Raw genomic sequence first — 16,079 nt, 5'->3', positions numbered from 1 at the left:
CCTCCACGGAGACGCCGTGGCAGACGGAGGCGAGGATCTGAGTCGGCTGACGCAGTGGAACCTAGAATTACGGTGGGCCGGGACGGTGCTATGCTTCTGGAGCCGTTTCCAGGTGCACCTGGCTTGGGGGACCCACATCAGGTAGACCCCGAGGAGGTCCTGGTCCCTGACACCTAACAAGACACGACGCAGAATACGTTACATTCTACCTCTGTGGTCCCGGAAACCAGAGGAACTGGGTTGTTGCAGGTGCCGGTTTCATCCTGAGATGATATGACTCCGGGCTGTTCTATATCTTTGATCTGCTTGCCTGGGTATGGGCCGCACTCCAGTGGAGAAAACTACCTAGGCAGTAATTCTAAAATAATAACACAGTAATGCAAGGACCAACACTAAGAGTGAACAGTTTCCAAATAGTTACACAAGTTTATTACAATCACATAAACAATAGCTAAAAATATACATTTCATAAAAATTGAATATACATCAACCATAACATAAAAATTCTTGAACATAGAAGAGTAAGTTGTGTGTCGACGCGTTTCGGCGACCAGCGCCTTTCTCAAGACAAATTACAACTTTCCCAGGTAAAAATGGATTTAGCACATTGGTAAAGAATACGACGCTAGTGAGGTTCCATCTACTTCTTTAAACCGGAATTCACGTTTCTGATTTTAAAATTGATTCTATTCTAAAGATTCTTCAGTTCTTATGTTCTGAAGCGACTGTTTGGATATTTCAGTCTGTGTCGCCAAGATAAGAGACCTGCCCGTAATAGAGCTTTAAATTACGTTGCCTCCACACTTTATTTATTTTGTAATCACTTCTGGAGATCTAGATTACCAGCGTTATCGGGCTGCTCACCAAATAACGGACGTCGCTGATTGGAAATCGATAACAATTTGATACTTGATATGCACTTGATGGCCTTATGCGTTGCCAAGCTATGTTGTCGGCTCTTTACTTTTACGCGATATGGCGTGATGAAGTTCAAACGAATTGTTTGGGTTTACGCAGCTTGTCAAATTCCTTAGATCCTTAGATAGCAGCCGCGTGGAGGCGAACGTCTGACTCGGACGTGGTTCCGTAGTAGAATCATGGGCCGCACTCCTGCTTGAACACTGCTGTTGGCACCGTTAGACATCTGCTGCATCCCTGCCTTGAAGAACCTCCTTTGTCTCTGTTCTATATGGGTGGTCTGTGGAGATGTTGGGGGGGGGGGGTTGCTTACCTGTTGGAACGATCCTTGCATTGCACTGATAGCACGGGGAAGGTACGACTACTCTTTGTTGGGTCCGGTAGGGGGCTTGGGGGGGGGGGATGATTGGTGTGGTTGGGTGTGTGTGTGGTGTGGGGTGAATGGGGTGGCTGTGTACGTCCTGGCACTGGCAGGGGGAGGGCGGGGTGGCATGTCTTGTTGTTGCGCTACTCCTGCTCGTGGGAGGGGGAGGGGGGGTTCTTTACAGTTTGAGTGGTTTGGGGAATTGTGGGGTTGGAAGGGGTTCTGCGGGAAAACTGTTTTTGGCATCGTGTGTACCATTGTTCGTGCCCTTAGGAGGCGGCTTGCGGATGCAGGACTTGGTTGCCCGGATGGGCGTGGCCTCTGCTTATGGGATACAAATTTTTAACTTGGAACGTGCGTGGTTTGGGCACTTGCACTAAGCGCCATAGAGTACTGTCCTTTCTCCGCCGCCATGGGGTTTCTGTGGCGTGCTTGCAGGAGACGCATCTAAATGAAGAGGGTGCCCTTAAATTGGCCAAGAAGTGGAGGGGTCAGATGTTCCATTCCTCCTTCTCTACTTATGCTAGGGGGGTCCTTGTCTGGGTGGCACCCGGGGTTCCTCTGGCGGTCCAGTTTGTTGAAGCGGATATAGAGGGCAGGTATATATTGTTGCGGGTGAAGCTGGATGGGAGGGATTTCCTGTTGATGAACTCCTATGCACCCAATGTAGATGATCCATGTTTCTTTTCCTCCTTACAGGAGCTTCTAGTGTTAGATTCCCCCCTCCTATGGTTTGGTGATTTTAATTGTATACTGGATCCACTCCTGGACAGGCATCCTCCCCGCGCGGGCACGAAACCACGGATGACGGCACGTCTCCGGGAGGTGATGGATAACCTGGGTGCGGTCGATGTATGGCGCCTCGCTAATCCGGGATTGAAACTGTACACCTGTTATACCCCCACACACAATACACATAGTAGACTCGATAGAGTCCTTGCTGCCAATGTTGACCCATCTCTTGTCTTGACGGTCACCCATCAGGCTAGGTTTTTGTCCGATCATTCGCCCGTAACATGCGCCGGGAGATCTCCTGCTGGATCCGGTAGGTCGGGACCATCTGGAGACGACCCTACATTCTTATCTGGATCTGAATTGGGGAGATGGCAACATACCTTATGCGACCAAATGGGACGCTCTTAAGGCGGTTGTGCGGGCGCATGCATGGGCTTGGCTTATGGAGTTCGGAGACTACTGCTCCGTGAACTCGAGTGCGCTGAGGAGCGTCTCCGCCACTGTCAATCGTTGTCAGACCAGGATGAGTCGGACCTGTACTCTGAAAGGACGGCCCGTGAGGGCGTTCACGACATCCTTATCCGGCTGGATAAGTTTACTCTCGGCCGATATCGCCAGCGACTCCACCGTGAGGGGGACAAATCGGGCCGGCTATTGGCCTGGATCCTCCGGAGGGAGTCGGCACCTGAGCGGATTGTGGCGTTGAGGGACTCCGCTGGGGACCTGGTGCACTCGGAGAGGGACCTCCTTGAGGTGCTTCGCATGCATCTACAGACGGTATATACCGCGGACCCTCTAGTAACGGAGGCATCGTATCAATCATACCTTCGAGGTCTGACTCTCCGGACCCTCTCTCGGGCGGACGCAGAGGAACTGGACGCTGCGTTGACGCTCCAGGAGGTCAGGATGGCGATAGCAGCTCTGCCTTCGGCTAAGACACCCAGTGGGGACGGTTTTCCCCCGGAATTTTATCGAGCATTTGCAGATGCCCTTGCTCCCTGTCTCCTCCAGACCTACCATGAGGCGCTGGAGAATGGCACGCTCCCTCCTACCATGCAGCAGGGGGAGGTTTGCATGATTCTAAAGCCGGGCGGCGATAGCTGTGATCCCGCGGCCTATCGACCTATCACCCTAATTAACACCGATGCCAAGGTCCTCACTAAGGTCTTGGCTACGAGGCTGGCACCGCATATGGCGCACTTAGTCCACCAAGACCAGTGCGGGTTTATCCCGGGCCGCAACACCGCCATGAATCTTCGGCGCTTGAACCACGTCCTCCATGAGGTGCATGATAGGGAGGCTCCTCAGGTGCTGGTGTCGACAGACCTTGCTAAGGCCTTTGATACTGTCAGCTGGGGGTACCTTTTGGAGGTGCTTCATATGGCTGGGGTGGGACCCCTTTTCTGCGCTTGGATCCGACTCCTTTATAGTGCGCCTACAGCCAGAGTCAGGCTCGGAGCGGCCCGATCGGAGGAGTGGCAACTGGGCAGGGGCACCTGCCAGGGGTGTCCCCTGTCGCCGCTTCTATTCGCACTGGCGATTGAGCCCCTGGCGGTGTCGCTCCGAGAGGAGATGGCCCCGTGGGGGATCCAGGTGGGAGACACAGTGCACTTGGTCTCGTTATACGCAGATGACGCGCTGTTCTACCTTGCCTCCCCCCGGGAGTCGTTGCCACTCCTATTGCACCACTTGGATCGCTTTGGTGCGGCCTCTGGTCTACGCCTTAATCCATAAAAGTCATTGATCTTCCCTCTTGCGGGGTGTGGTGAGGACCCTAGAGTGGGTTTCCCACCCCTGGGACTTAGGTGGGAAACGGAGGCCTTCCGATACCTGGGAATTCAAGTGGCCGTATCCGATGAGCAGTTGCTGGCACGGAACGCCGACCGAGTCCTCGATTCCTTACGACAGTCCGTGTCCTTTTGGAATACGCTTCCACTCTCTCTTATGGGGCGATTGGCCATCTCGAAAATGGTGATGTTGCCCAGAGTGTTGTATACCTTACAAAATTCCCTGTGCCCTCTCCCCCCTCGTATATTCCGCACCCTTGATACGCTACTCACCTCCCTGCTTTGGGCGGGTGGACGCAGCAGAGTTGCATTGCGCACGGTGGTCAGGCGCTGGGAGGAAGGTGGCCTAGAGGCCCCGAGATTCGACCTCTACTACTATGCAGCCCAGCTGCTACCGGCCGCGCGCTGGTTTGCCGGTACGGACAACTGGGAGTTGCAACTACTGGCGGGCAGAGCAGACGAGAGGACCCTACAGGTGGCCCTGATGCGTGGTAGGGGAGCGGATCCCTCCCTACCATACATTGTCCGACACACTGCTGGACTTTGGCAGCGAGTGGTGGAGAGAGTACTGCGGCGGGCGCCATTTCATAGGGAGCTCCCGGTGTGGATATTGGCACCGGTGACCTTGATGGAGGAACACATGTCGTTCCGAGGATGGCACGACGGCGGCTGTGAAACTTTAGCGGATCTGTATCCCGACGACTCATTCGTGACCCTGGAAAGGGCTACGGAGACCTTTGGTCTTACTGGGGGACAGTATCTCCATTATAGAGCCCTGCAGGATATGGCGAGGACGGCCTGGCCGCAATATCCGGAGGCGCCCCCGATGTCCCATACTTTGAATATCCTATTGTGTGGCAGGGGACGGCGACTGATAACACTGTTATACGCGGCGATGAGATGTGATTCAACCCCCCCGATCGCTCCGTCCTGGGCAGCATGGGAAGCGGATCTGGGGGTCGCCCTAGACCCGGGACAACGTAAGCGAATAGGGACACTTACCAAGAAAGTCTCGTGTAATGCACGTTTCAAACTGCTACATTTCAATTTTATGCATCGTGCTTACATAACCCCAGTTGCACTACACCGCATTGCCGCGGATAAGTTGGATGCCTGTCCTAGATGTGGTGCAGTCAGAGCCGGATTTCTCCATTTGGCTTTGGAATGCCCACTGATCAGAGACTTCTGGGAGGCGGTGGTAGTCCGCATCAGGAGGATCACATGCCTACACATTGAACTAACCCCACTTCACTGCTTGTTGGCCCTAGTCCCCAAGCCTAGGAAGAAGAACCTTTCCTATAAAATGTTGCAGCTGCTACTGGTGCTGGCTAGGAGACGGGTGGCTATTACTTGGATGGGACAGAGGGCACCAGACGTGTTGTTGTGGCTTCGGGATGTTGGGGAATGGACATTGGCTGAGGAGACGCACATGCAGCATACACGTAAAGATGAGCGCCTTCAGGAGGACTTGCTCGCATGGAGAATGATGTGCGCTGTGGGGTCAGGTGGCAGCGATTCCGAGGCAACTAGTGCTGAATTGTACTCCTCAGCCGGATCGGGACCTGAGGATGGGGAGGTGGGAGGTGGGGAGGGAAGGCTGGTGTTGGCGTAACGCCCTGAAGACCACGCACAAGATTCCTTAATGACAGTTGTCTTGTATATGATTGCTTTGCATCCCAAGGATTTGAATTTTGTATCTACTGTTATATCTGCACCTGCTGGAGCTGTACTGGAGCTATGACATGTGTACACTTGTATTTTTCTTTTTACCGATGCCGATTTGGGGGGGGTTCTGTTGTTCATTCTGCTGAAAAAATAAAGTTTATAAAAAAAATTTTAAAAAACATATGCATTCCAAGAGAGAGAATGCTGTATGGACCTCAGAGCGGCTATTTTAATTTTGCAGGTCGAGAACAGAACTTTTTTTGTGGACTACCTAAAAAGCTCATATCTCTTGATGTAACTAGTGATCGCTCTCTGATAGTATAAAAGAGAACGTGGATCAATTCGCCTCACAATCATGGACTGTCGCAAACGCTCCCATTATTCTCTGAACGTTATATTAGATAAATGATTACATCCAGGGCTTTAAGTGGACCAGGTCTCACTGGTTCTGTGCACCGGCAGTTTTTTAAAGGGGGCCTCGAAATGGGTCTCTATTGTGCTCTGTTTTGTGCCCTGGCACAGGCGATCCATTTATTTTCCAGACTTCAGTGACAGCAGGCACATGATGTGCGCTGCTCACACTCCTCACTTCCCACTAGTAGAGAAGTTACAGCATGATGTCATGACTGGGGAGCAAATCGATGTGCACGTGCTCACACTGCTCACTAGTGGAGAAGTTACGGCATAATGTCATGCCAAGGGAGCGTTGTAGGGGGAGGGACATTCTTTAAAGAGAGTCATTTTCTCTCTGGGTTTCCCTTCTCTTTTTGTAACTCAGGAGCAGCAACATTGTCGTGGTGTCACCAGGACTTTAGGTGGAGTCTTTTTCAATATTATATGCAAGCCGTAGTTGCTGCTTATTTATCTTATGCAACTAACAACCATTGAAAGAGCCAACGACTTACCTACAACAAGTTCTGACTTGTTGTAGGTAAGATGTTACTTATTGTATCATAATCTGAATGCAATGACAGAAACAGCGAAATACAAGTTGGGCGAAACACTATGCTAAACACACATTTTTAGTTTACGTGTTAAGCCACGCCCTTAATTACATTGGCCATGCCCCTTTGAGAGCCCCCCACAGTTTTTTCATCCCACTTAAAGCCCTGATTACGTCCAGGGCTTTAAGTGGGCCGGGCCTCACCGGTGCTGAGCCCTGGCAGTTTTTAAACGGGGCCTCGAAACGGGTCTCTATCGGGCTCTGTATCGTGCCCTGGCACAGGTGGATTGTTTTTTCCAGACTGCAGTGACAACAGGCACATCGATGTGTGCGTGTTCCTTCTCACTAGTGGAGAAGTTACGGCATGACGTCATGACAGGTGAGCGTTGTATGGGAAGGGAAATCCTTTAACCCCTTCGACGCTCATGACGAGCTGGGCTCGTCATGAGGTAGCCTCCTCGCACGCTCATGACGAGCCCAGCTCGTCATGAATAATGGTTTTTTTTAAAAACAAGCACAGGGGCAGAATTTCGCTAGCGCTCATGTGGTTAAAGAGGGTAATTTCCTCTCTGGATTTCCCTTTTTCTTTTTGAAACTCAGGAGCAGCAACATTGTTGTGGTGTCACCAGGGCTTTAAAGTGGAAGCTTTTTCATTATTATATACAAGCCATAGTTGCTGCTTATCTATCTTATGCAACTAACAACCATTGACAAAGCCAATAGTCCTGACTTTTTGTTGGTATGATGTTACTTGTTTTATCATATATCTAGATGCAATCACAGAAACAGAAAATACAAGTTGGGCGGCACTATGCTAAGCATAGATTTTTAGCTTACATGTTTGAAGCCACTTCTTAATTACATCGGCCATGCCACTTTGAGAGACCCCCCAGTTTTTTCATCCCACTTAAAACCCTGATTACATCCATACGTTGTTATAACGTCTCTCCCCACAGTGCATCTTTCTTGACCATCCACCGCTCACCGTCCTGTTGTAACCCCTAAAGAGTCTAAGTAGCCAGTGGCATTTCACAGCCTAGTAGAGTTCTAGCTTAGCGTTCGAGCATCATGTCATCACAGCCTCTTACATTCATTTTGACTTTATCTTCTGTCTTCTTGGGAGCCCACTCTCTCGAGCCCCCCTGCTTTTGCTAGTTTCCACATTCTGGAATCAGGCAGACCCAACTTTTTTGCAACCTTTTCTCAGAGGGCCTGCTCAGGTCCTAGGTTAGGCCTTATATTTAATCTCTATTGTATATTTTTCTCCATTTTACCCTATTTGTAGTTTAAAAAAGAAATTGTAGCAAATATTAAATGCAGCAATTTGGGCCCTCAGCCTAGTTGGTATGCATATGCTGAACTGTTTCCAGCACCCTAAATTCCCTCGGCGTGCTCCCCTCAACCAACAGTTTTCCATGTCAGTTACGGCGACCATCAAACATGGTTCGGAGAACGAAGGATGCGCTGATGTGCCTGAGGACACAACAAAGTACGTGGCATAAAAGAAATTAGTGTTTTTCTTTTGTGGTTGGAACGGTGATAAAAGAAAGCCTCTGGTGAATGGAGACAGGTGTTGCGTCTTCGGACTCTGACGGAATTGACAATTCTCTCTTTTAAAAAGCGAAGCAGCAGAAAGCATTTGTCGGACGCGCGAGAAGCTGCCACTCCGAGGAGTCACGTGACGGGAATAGAAGATAGAGCAGAGGCAGGACAGCAGCTGCAAGCAGGCTATGATCTGCATCGAAGCTTTAGTAATACGGCCGGGGTGGAGGTGGGCTGTGATCTACCTGCTCATGCCGCATGAAGATGGCATTGAGTGGGGTGGGTGAGGGTGGTCTGTGTCCTGGAGGGTGGTTCATGCCAAAATGGGTCAATGGGATAAAGTAGTGGTTCATTTCACAGATGAAAGAGCGGGTAAGGGGTGATACCATGGGGGTGGGGGGGGGGGGGTTGGTTCATACGGTGTAAACAGGGAGTAGTAGTCCTGTCCATCCAATGGTGTGGTGGGCTGTTGAGTGGGCCATACCACAAATGGTGGAGTGGAGAGAGTGATTCATCATAACTGCAGTGGAGAATGGCCCAATTCTTGCAGGGCGCATGGAAAGGTGGACCCTTCCCATGATATGAACGGTGGAGAAGGGTTGAGGGCAGTGAGTGGTCCATGCCATTCATGTTGTGGTAAGGACGGTGGTTCATGTCAAGAAAGGCGGAGTGGGAGAGCAGGGTGCACAGCACAGGGGAGAGTGATCAATACCATGCAGGGTGATTGTGCTTGAGGTAGTGGTTCATGTAATGGAACATTGTGAAGAATTAGTGAGAAGGTCTGTGCATAGACATGGAGCAGGAGAGAATAGAACATGTGGTAGAGGCCGAAGAGACAGCATAGTACGCTATATTGTGGGAAAGAGCTATTGCAGTCGTGTAAACACTACTGCTGGGGTAGGGTAGTACATGTCATGGTGCGGAACAGCCAAAAGATGTATAACACCTTTATTGTGACAATTAATAAAAATGTATAAAATAGCACCATTCAAAAGGAGAATGCTAAAAGTCAGATATAAAATCAGTAGATATTAAAAGAAAAATGAAAATTCCTGCAAATTAAGTTTGTATCAAGGGGGGCTGGATCTTATAGATACAACATGGACGAGTTTAGCCACTACTGTGCAGGGGTAGCGAGTCAGCTCATGGCATCGTGCAAATCGTTTGAGAATTTCCCAAACCGGGCAAGGTCCGTCAGTCTGTCAGTGTTTCGGCAGTAATCCCAGACCTCTTTACACGTGTATAGTCTCAATAATGTGCTTATGCTTCTAAAAATAAAGGGACAACCCCCAAATAGTTCACAGTCGGAAAGGAAGGCTGTTGCTGCTAGGAATGATTGACTCTTGGGGTAGCCTAGGTGCATATAATGTTTCTCATCTAGGGCAAGAGGGGAGAGGGCTTGGCTTTAAAACGACTCTTACCCATCAATGATAACCGGGCTTGTGGGACACGTTTCATCCTTTCCAGTGGCTGATTTAAAGTGAAGTGAAAGATTGAATGGCCATAAGTGCTTGCCCCTACTTCTCGGCGCTATCACTTCAGAGAGAGGTTCGAGACTGAATGGGCACCAGTGGAAAACGTCCTCGAAATGCCTAAAAGTAGTCATTTCAGAGAGAGGCCAGTGTATAGATGGTCACATACATTGCACTTTTCTCTCACGTCCAAAGGAGGAATACTCTGCAGAAAGGAAAAAGCTGTTATGTTTTTTGTTGTTGCAGATTTATATAGAGCAAACTCAACCCGAAGGGATTGGAGCGCTTTACATGAGGACCAGTTACGTTACAGAAGGACACATTCATTTTTATTGGCAGGCACCATTAAGTGATTTGCCCAATGCCCAGAATCACAGGATGTGGAGTGGACCCCGAGGCTCGAACTTTGGTTTTATAGCTCCAAGGTCGGCCGTCTAGCCGTGAGGCCACATCCTCTCCTAAACGTTTGTTTGAAGAATGTCCCTAAGTTGTGTCGGTTTTTTTCGTGGGTCACCCCGATCCAATACGTAAAAATGCATTTCACCCGTTCCCCAGAGTGTCCTTTAGCATGCTTGTCATGGGCGCGTGTCGTCGCTGCTGCCGTTGGCGCCGCCGTGGTGCGTCCTACGTCGTCCCGTGGCGCCTCGGCGCGCGAGGCGCTCGAGCCAGCCTCGCGCGCAGCGCCTCCCGCGCAGCTCCTCGCTCGCTAGTGGCGCCAATGCCGGGAGTCAGGAACACGCACGGGTGGGGGATCCCTAATTGGATTATGCTTTGCACTGCCTCGTATTGTTCAGGTTTGAAGAGCATGTAATTGCAGCGATGGAGATAGCGCGTCATCTATTAGCCAACAATATCATGATGAGTAATGTCCCTTCAAGGCTCCTCCGCACTCCCTCTCCGCCGAGGGAGCGGGGCTCGGATGAAAGGCGTCTCCAGAAAGCCGCCTTCTTGACTTCCCACGCCCAGGTCCTTCGCCCACCATGAAACCCTTACCCCCTGCACCACCCCGTTTTATGACTGTCCTTTAAAAGCGCACACCACAGCTCAGCTGGTAACTTCCTTGTAATACCACTCAAAAAGAATGCATCTGTGTTATAAGGGTGCTTCAAGTGATTCCATCATTTAAAGCCAATAATAGCAGCTTCCAAGAATCCTTTGCATTTGCAGATTAATCAGTTGTGCTCATTTACATTTCTTCCAGGCAGCATTCACATTGGCAGGAAGGGTTGTTTAGCTGTCTGTCTCAATACCCCCCCCCCCCCCCGCCCCCTTCGTTTTCACAGGACAGGATACTCCCTGCCTTACATTTCAGCGGATGCATTTCAGCTCTCAAAATTAGTCATTCCAGGACTGTTGTCTTTTGGAAAAAAAGTAGGGGATGTGTCTTTCTTTAATTAAAAAAGAATGTGCACATTGTGCACCTTAGTAACCGCCCACTTCAACCACTGATTAGGAGCAACCAAGGGTGGCGGTCATTACCGATAGGCAACCCTTTGGCAGCACTGGTACTTTCCTTTCTACACTGAATCTAAGGAGTATCGAAGGCTATGGCAAGAAGAGAAACAAAACATGGCTCTAATCAGTAGTGTAATGCAAAATGATTGGGTTCGCCTGCAAAATGTTATGAGCCCCCCCCCCAACTCTGCATTTCTCACGGATATTTGTTGACTTTGGGTTGAAAGGGGTCGCCTTGAACGGTTAAAGAGTCGTTGGGGGGGGGGGGGGGGGGCTCTGTGCCATGGGGCAGCAGGAGGTTCAGGGGCCTGAGTTACACCCCTGGCTCCAATGGTTGTAGTTTCTCTCTCACTCTGTAGTTTCCACTTCTTGTCCCTTTCCTAGCCCTGAAAAGTGAAACAGGAGACTGTTGAGTACCTAAGGGAAGGAGGGCCCAAGGGGTCAACTCTGTGTTGTCATTAAGGGCCGAATGGTTTGTGATTCACTTCTACTATTTTAATCAATAGACTTCAATGGAGATTGTTCAGCTGCTAGTGCAACATGGCTGGCACTAATAGGCATTGTGTTTTTATGCAGTTGACACAACAGCAGGCAACTTTACATTTGGTGACCTGGTTTTCTCTGCTTCATGGTTTGGCAGCAGTAGCTCTAGATCTAATCAGGCCCTAATTTACTTCAGTTCTCCTCCCCTGCTTAATGTCTGAAAGCTATTCCACTTTGCTGTGACTACTATTTCTCCTGGCCAGGTACTGCCTTCCAAATCCCTTGATTTCAGTGTATATTTTCTAGCCACTCTCCGTTAAAACATTGCAAACTAGGGGGCAGATTTATCAATATTTCATGCAACACAGCAAGAAAACCTTGCTTTTCTGCGTGAAAGGGAGAGGGTAGGAATGCGCCATATTTATCATTATGTGGCTTATACCCGTTCCTTCCTTGCGCTAGCGCACTTTTGGCTGCCTAGTGCCAACTCGGCTACCCTCGCGCCATGGTTCAAGGGTGTGGCTGAATTATGCAAGGCAACAACATGCGCCGCCTTATGTTGCTACAAATTTACCAAGCACCACTGGGCTTCACAAGGTGGCCTTGTGTGGCTTGGTAAATTTGACTTTAGTGTTGCGTTGCCCTTGCGCTACCTTGCGAGATGCATAACAGTACAACACTTTGATAAATTTAGCCCTAGGTACCCACTGTTGCAAAATAGGTCCTCACTGCATCCAGAAACCTAGGAAAATGCAACATCGAAATACGTAAATACATCTACTCTTCAAACTTCTGTCATGCCTCACCATGATGGACGTGAGGCCATCCGTAGTTGTATCCTCCAGAGCACTCCGGGCTCCTCAAGAAGATGGTGCACCAGTTTGATATCACGTGACAACACAAGATTGCATTACACAAGTTCTACCCTGCGTGCACCGGAAGTCTTTCCACCACCGGGCGGTTAATGAAAAAATAGCAGAATAATTATGTCACTGTGTGCCAAAATACGATGTACAATTTGCCTTTTCTTGCCATATAGCTTGGTGTTCTAATGCCAGAAAAGTTCAGTGGCCCTTCCATACCTTAAGCTCTCTTTTGGGCAGCGCTCATTTCTCATCCTACTGAATGTCCACCATGAAATACAGCTTGTGGTCACCATGTCGTCCGGGACCCTTTTCGATTAAAAATAGGACGTGATGGGGCTACTTGGTTAATATGCCATTTGGAACCTTTTTTTGATGATATAGCTGAATATTCTGCATTAAGTAATTGTATACGTCCTGGGGCTCTCTGGTTCACTTGCCAATTGGGACCCTCACGATATTAAGAGGAACAAGTGTACGTCCAGGGACTTGCCATTATGGACTCCCCACTTACATTGATTCTCTTTAAAGGAATATCTTCTACAGACGCCTTTTTACAGACTTTTGTCCTTAACAGAGGACCATTGCGTTTGCCCTGGGGTTTCTTATACTTGTGGAAATACATATTGACGTTACGAACCCAGAGGAACCACATCATAGTGTTCGTATGACATACGGTTTTGACTTTGACGCTTTGAAGGAGTGGACTACACTTGAGACCTTATTGGATTATACATATGAGATGATCCTAGTTAGAGACATCGCACACTGATGATAATCGGTTTTGCACTTAGGCTATACATGTCCTGATACATTACAAGTAAGCCCTGACGAAGTTCCCGTGGCACTAGGGAACGAAAAGCGTTGCCTGTGTGTTGGTTTTAACCAATCTACTTAAATAAAGAGAAGATTTTTGCATAACACATGTTTCCTGACTGACTTCACTCAGAGTGCACCTTCCTTTCTTGTGGACTTTCTCTGTAATTGACATCCCACAGCAGCGGATGCCGGAAGTAGCTGCACTCGTTCAAAAATACATGAAACTGGTGGGACTTAATGTGCTTGACCTTGGTCTGCTGCTGCATGTCTTTTTGTGTTTTGTAAACTTTGTGGTAATTAGACACCGATTATGCCTTTAAGGCCCTCAACTCAAGTAGAGTTTGACTCTAAATCTGTGTCAAAATCCAGTGTGATGTCCTCTGGGAACTGAGCATGCTGATGGAGGCTCGGGACATGGATTTCTTGGTAGATTTTTTGATTTCCATTACCCCCAAGGCAGTGTGTCCGTGTTATTTTGTGCGCCTCCACATGGGTACTAGATGTAGAGAAACCGGCCCTACTACATTGGAAACGAAGGAGTGGGTCGTTTTTCCCATGCCTTCACTATCCTGCTGGCATCCCGAACCTGACCACCTGACTGTTACCAGCGCAATCGTCAGCCGTATAGAATCTTCTGCGGCAGCTTTCGGCTGTTGCCCGGAGCGGGAGATTCTGCACCCTGGGCCCCTTCTCCAGACCCCTTTTGTGCACTACAGGGAGGCATTGTCCTGACTTCAATAATCCCACCCTCCAGACTGTGCCTCACCTCCACTGGGCAGCCCTCTTGTATATTCTGCACTGACTCATGTGAGCAGCTGTGGACCCTGCTGTGCAATACCACTAGCCTCTACAATCACTTCATCACCTCGTCTCAAGAGGGTCGTCCACTGTGCTTCTGTTCTGTCATGGAAGAAGGTGCTTCTCCAATCATGATGCCTGCTTTAATCTCGTCTGTCTCCGGGCTGAACGCAGCAGAGTCTCTCAAGTGGCTGGCACACGTTGGGCTAAGCCTTCACATGTTCTTCTCTCCACCTCCTTCCTACCATCAGCATTATGAACACCGTCCACAATAAGATGTTGCCAGTAACAAACAATTCAGCAAAATGTCTTTAACTCTTTTCAACTCTTTCATCAAATAGAGGGAACCACACTCGGTCTCATACAGCTCTTTTCGTAGCAACAACATCACAGTGTCCCTCATAAGCCAGTTCATTAACTTGTTGTCTCAGACTCTCGGGTATGACAATTCTTGACCATTCTAAGATGATGCCTTCTGGGATAACTGGAAGTTCTTCCTGCACCTTTTTGAATGTCTGGTATTCAAGTTCATGAAGAGGTCGAGTATGTTTTTGCCATGATTGATGTTTAATAATGTATTGGAGTGGGGCCTGGCTTAGCCACTGCTGCAAATGGCTGCACACTAGAAGAGCTCCGCTAATCAAGGAGCTGACCCCATAATCCAAAGACTATCCACACCGGCAAACATTCCTCTCCACGACGAGAAAGGCAGCGGAGGTGTGCGGGACTGCTCTGGTGTGACATCGAGCGACGAAACCAGCATGGGACCCGAGAAAAGCGCAGCCGTGGACGAGGTGGCCAAGATGGGAGACGGCCTGATCCTGAGAGCGGCGAGGCTCGAACGGTGAAAGCGAGCGGCCGGGAGGAGGCGCGCAGTGCCCGGCACGAAAACACACCCCTGCTCTGGTGGTGAAGGTGGGGCTCAACGCCTACGGCCACCGGAAGAATTTAAAGAGGGAACAGGTCCGGAGTAATTGTAGGAAGGCGATGCCCTCGGTGTACCAAGAGAAACTGGGAAGGAGGTGTTGGCTGCGGCTTGGTCCACCTACTGGGAATAGAGACTTTTAGCGAGTGAGAACAAAGCATCTAACATAGTGCCAAAGTGACAATAAGGGGGAGGGCTGTCTCCCTAGACCAGCGGATCACATACCTAGAGGAGCCCTGGGACCCCACCTGGGAAATGAACTCTTGAGTGGCTGCAAAGGGGGCCGGAGCTTGTCGCTGTCCTTGCCACCTCTGGGTCATTCTAGTGCAGCTACATAATTGAAGGGTCTGAAAACAAGTGACCCAGTGATTACAGTGGCGCAGCCTCAATTACGGGGCAACCTGAGGCACTGAAGAGGATAAACGGAGTCACAGGCAAACGCGCCCAGTAATACACAGTGGAGCCCACTATGGGAAAGCAGCCAATCAATCTCCTGCCCTGTGGGTCGAGGTGGTGCAGGGGGCCATGACCCTGTGCGATGCCAGGCGGTGAGGAGGGGAATATGTGCCACCCCCCTCCCCCCCTCCACCGATTTCCCCCTTCAGGGAGACAGAGTATGTAAAGCAAACAACAGGGGCTGACAACAAATTAACAACGAACCAAGCAAGCATGGGAACCTGACCAAAGGTCAGCCCAGGGGGCACCGAATAATACACAGGAGTGGACCCCTGAGCACTTTTGTAGAAGAAGAGATGGTGAAGTCCAAGGGACCAGGATCCTGTCAATCCAACTAAATGGATAACTATGCAGTTCCGAAACCACCTCAAATGGCAGAAGGAGAAGCAACAGTGAAACCCTCACTGGGAGCCTCTAGAAACTGACCAAAAAGGTCACAACTTCCAAGACCCAGATACTTCAATTCCAATCAACGACAAAACGCCTAGAAACTCAAGTACCATCCCTGATGCATATCAATTCATTTTAATTTTATTATGTTTTGGAACTCTAAACTTCCACATACAAATATACAAGGAAAACTCCAATAGATCGCATCATGCTGGGTTTAGTAACAAGATAAAATACATACAAGGACCTAACAGTTACACATTTCATTGAACCGTACAAAATTCAGGGCAACATTAGACACGCCTCCATATATAATAAAAGTACAATATGTATAAAGTGCAAGTGCACAGATATAAAACCAACTGCACAAATCCTTTAAAATACAGTGCTTACTAAGTCAGTGCCAATATTTTTTCCATTAAATACTCTAACAACTTCAACTGTACAATTCAAAGTCCCTAAAA

Source organism: Lissotriton helveticus, chromosome 5_1, assembly GCF_964261635.1.
Source record: "Lissotriton helveticus chromosome 5_1, aLisHel1.1, whole genome shotgun sequence".
Classification (NCBI taxonomy): domain Eukaryota; kingdom Metazoa; phylum Chordata; class Amphibia; order Caudata; family Salamandridae; genus Lissotriton; species Lissotriton helveticus.
The sequence above is the reverse complement of the archived record's forward strand: the minus strand, read 5'-3'. Positions refer to the sequence as shown.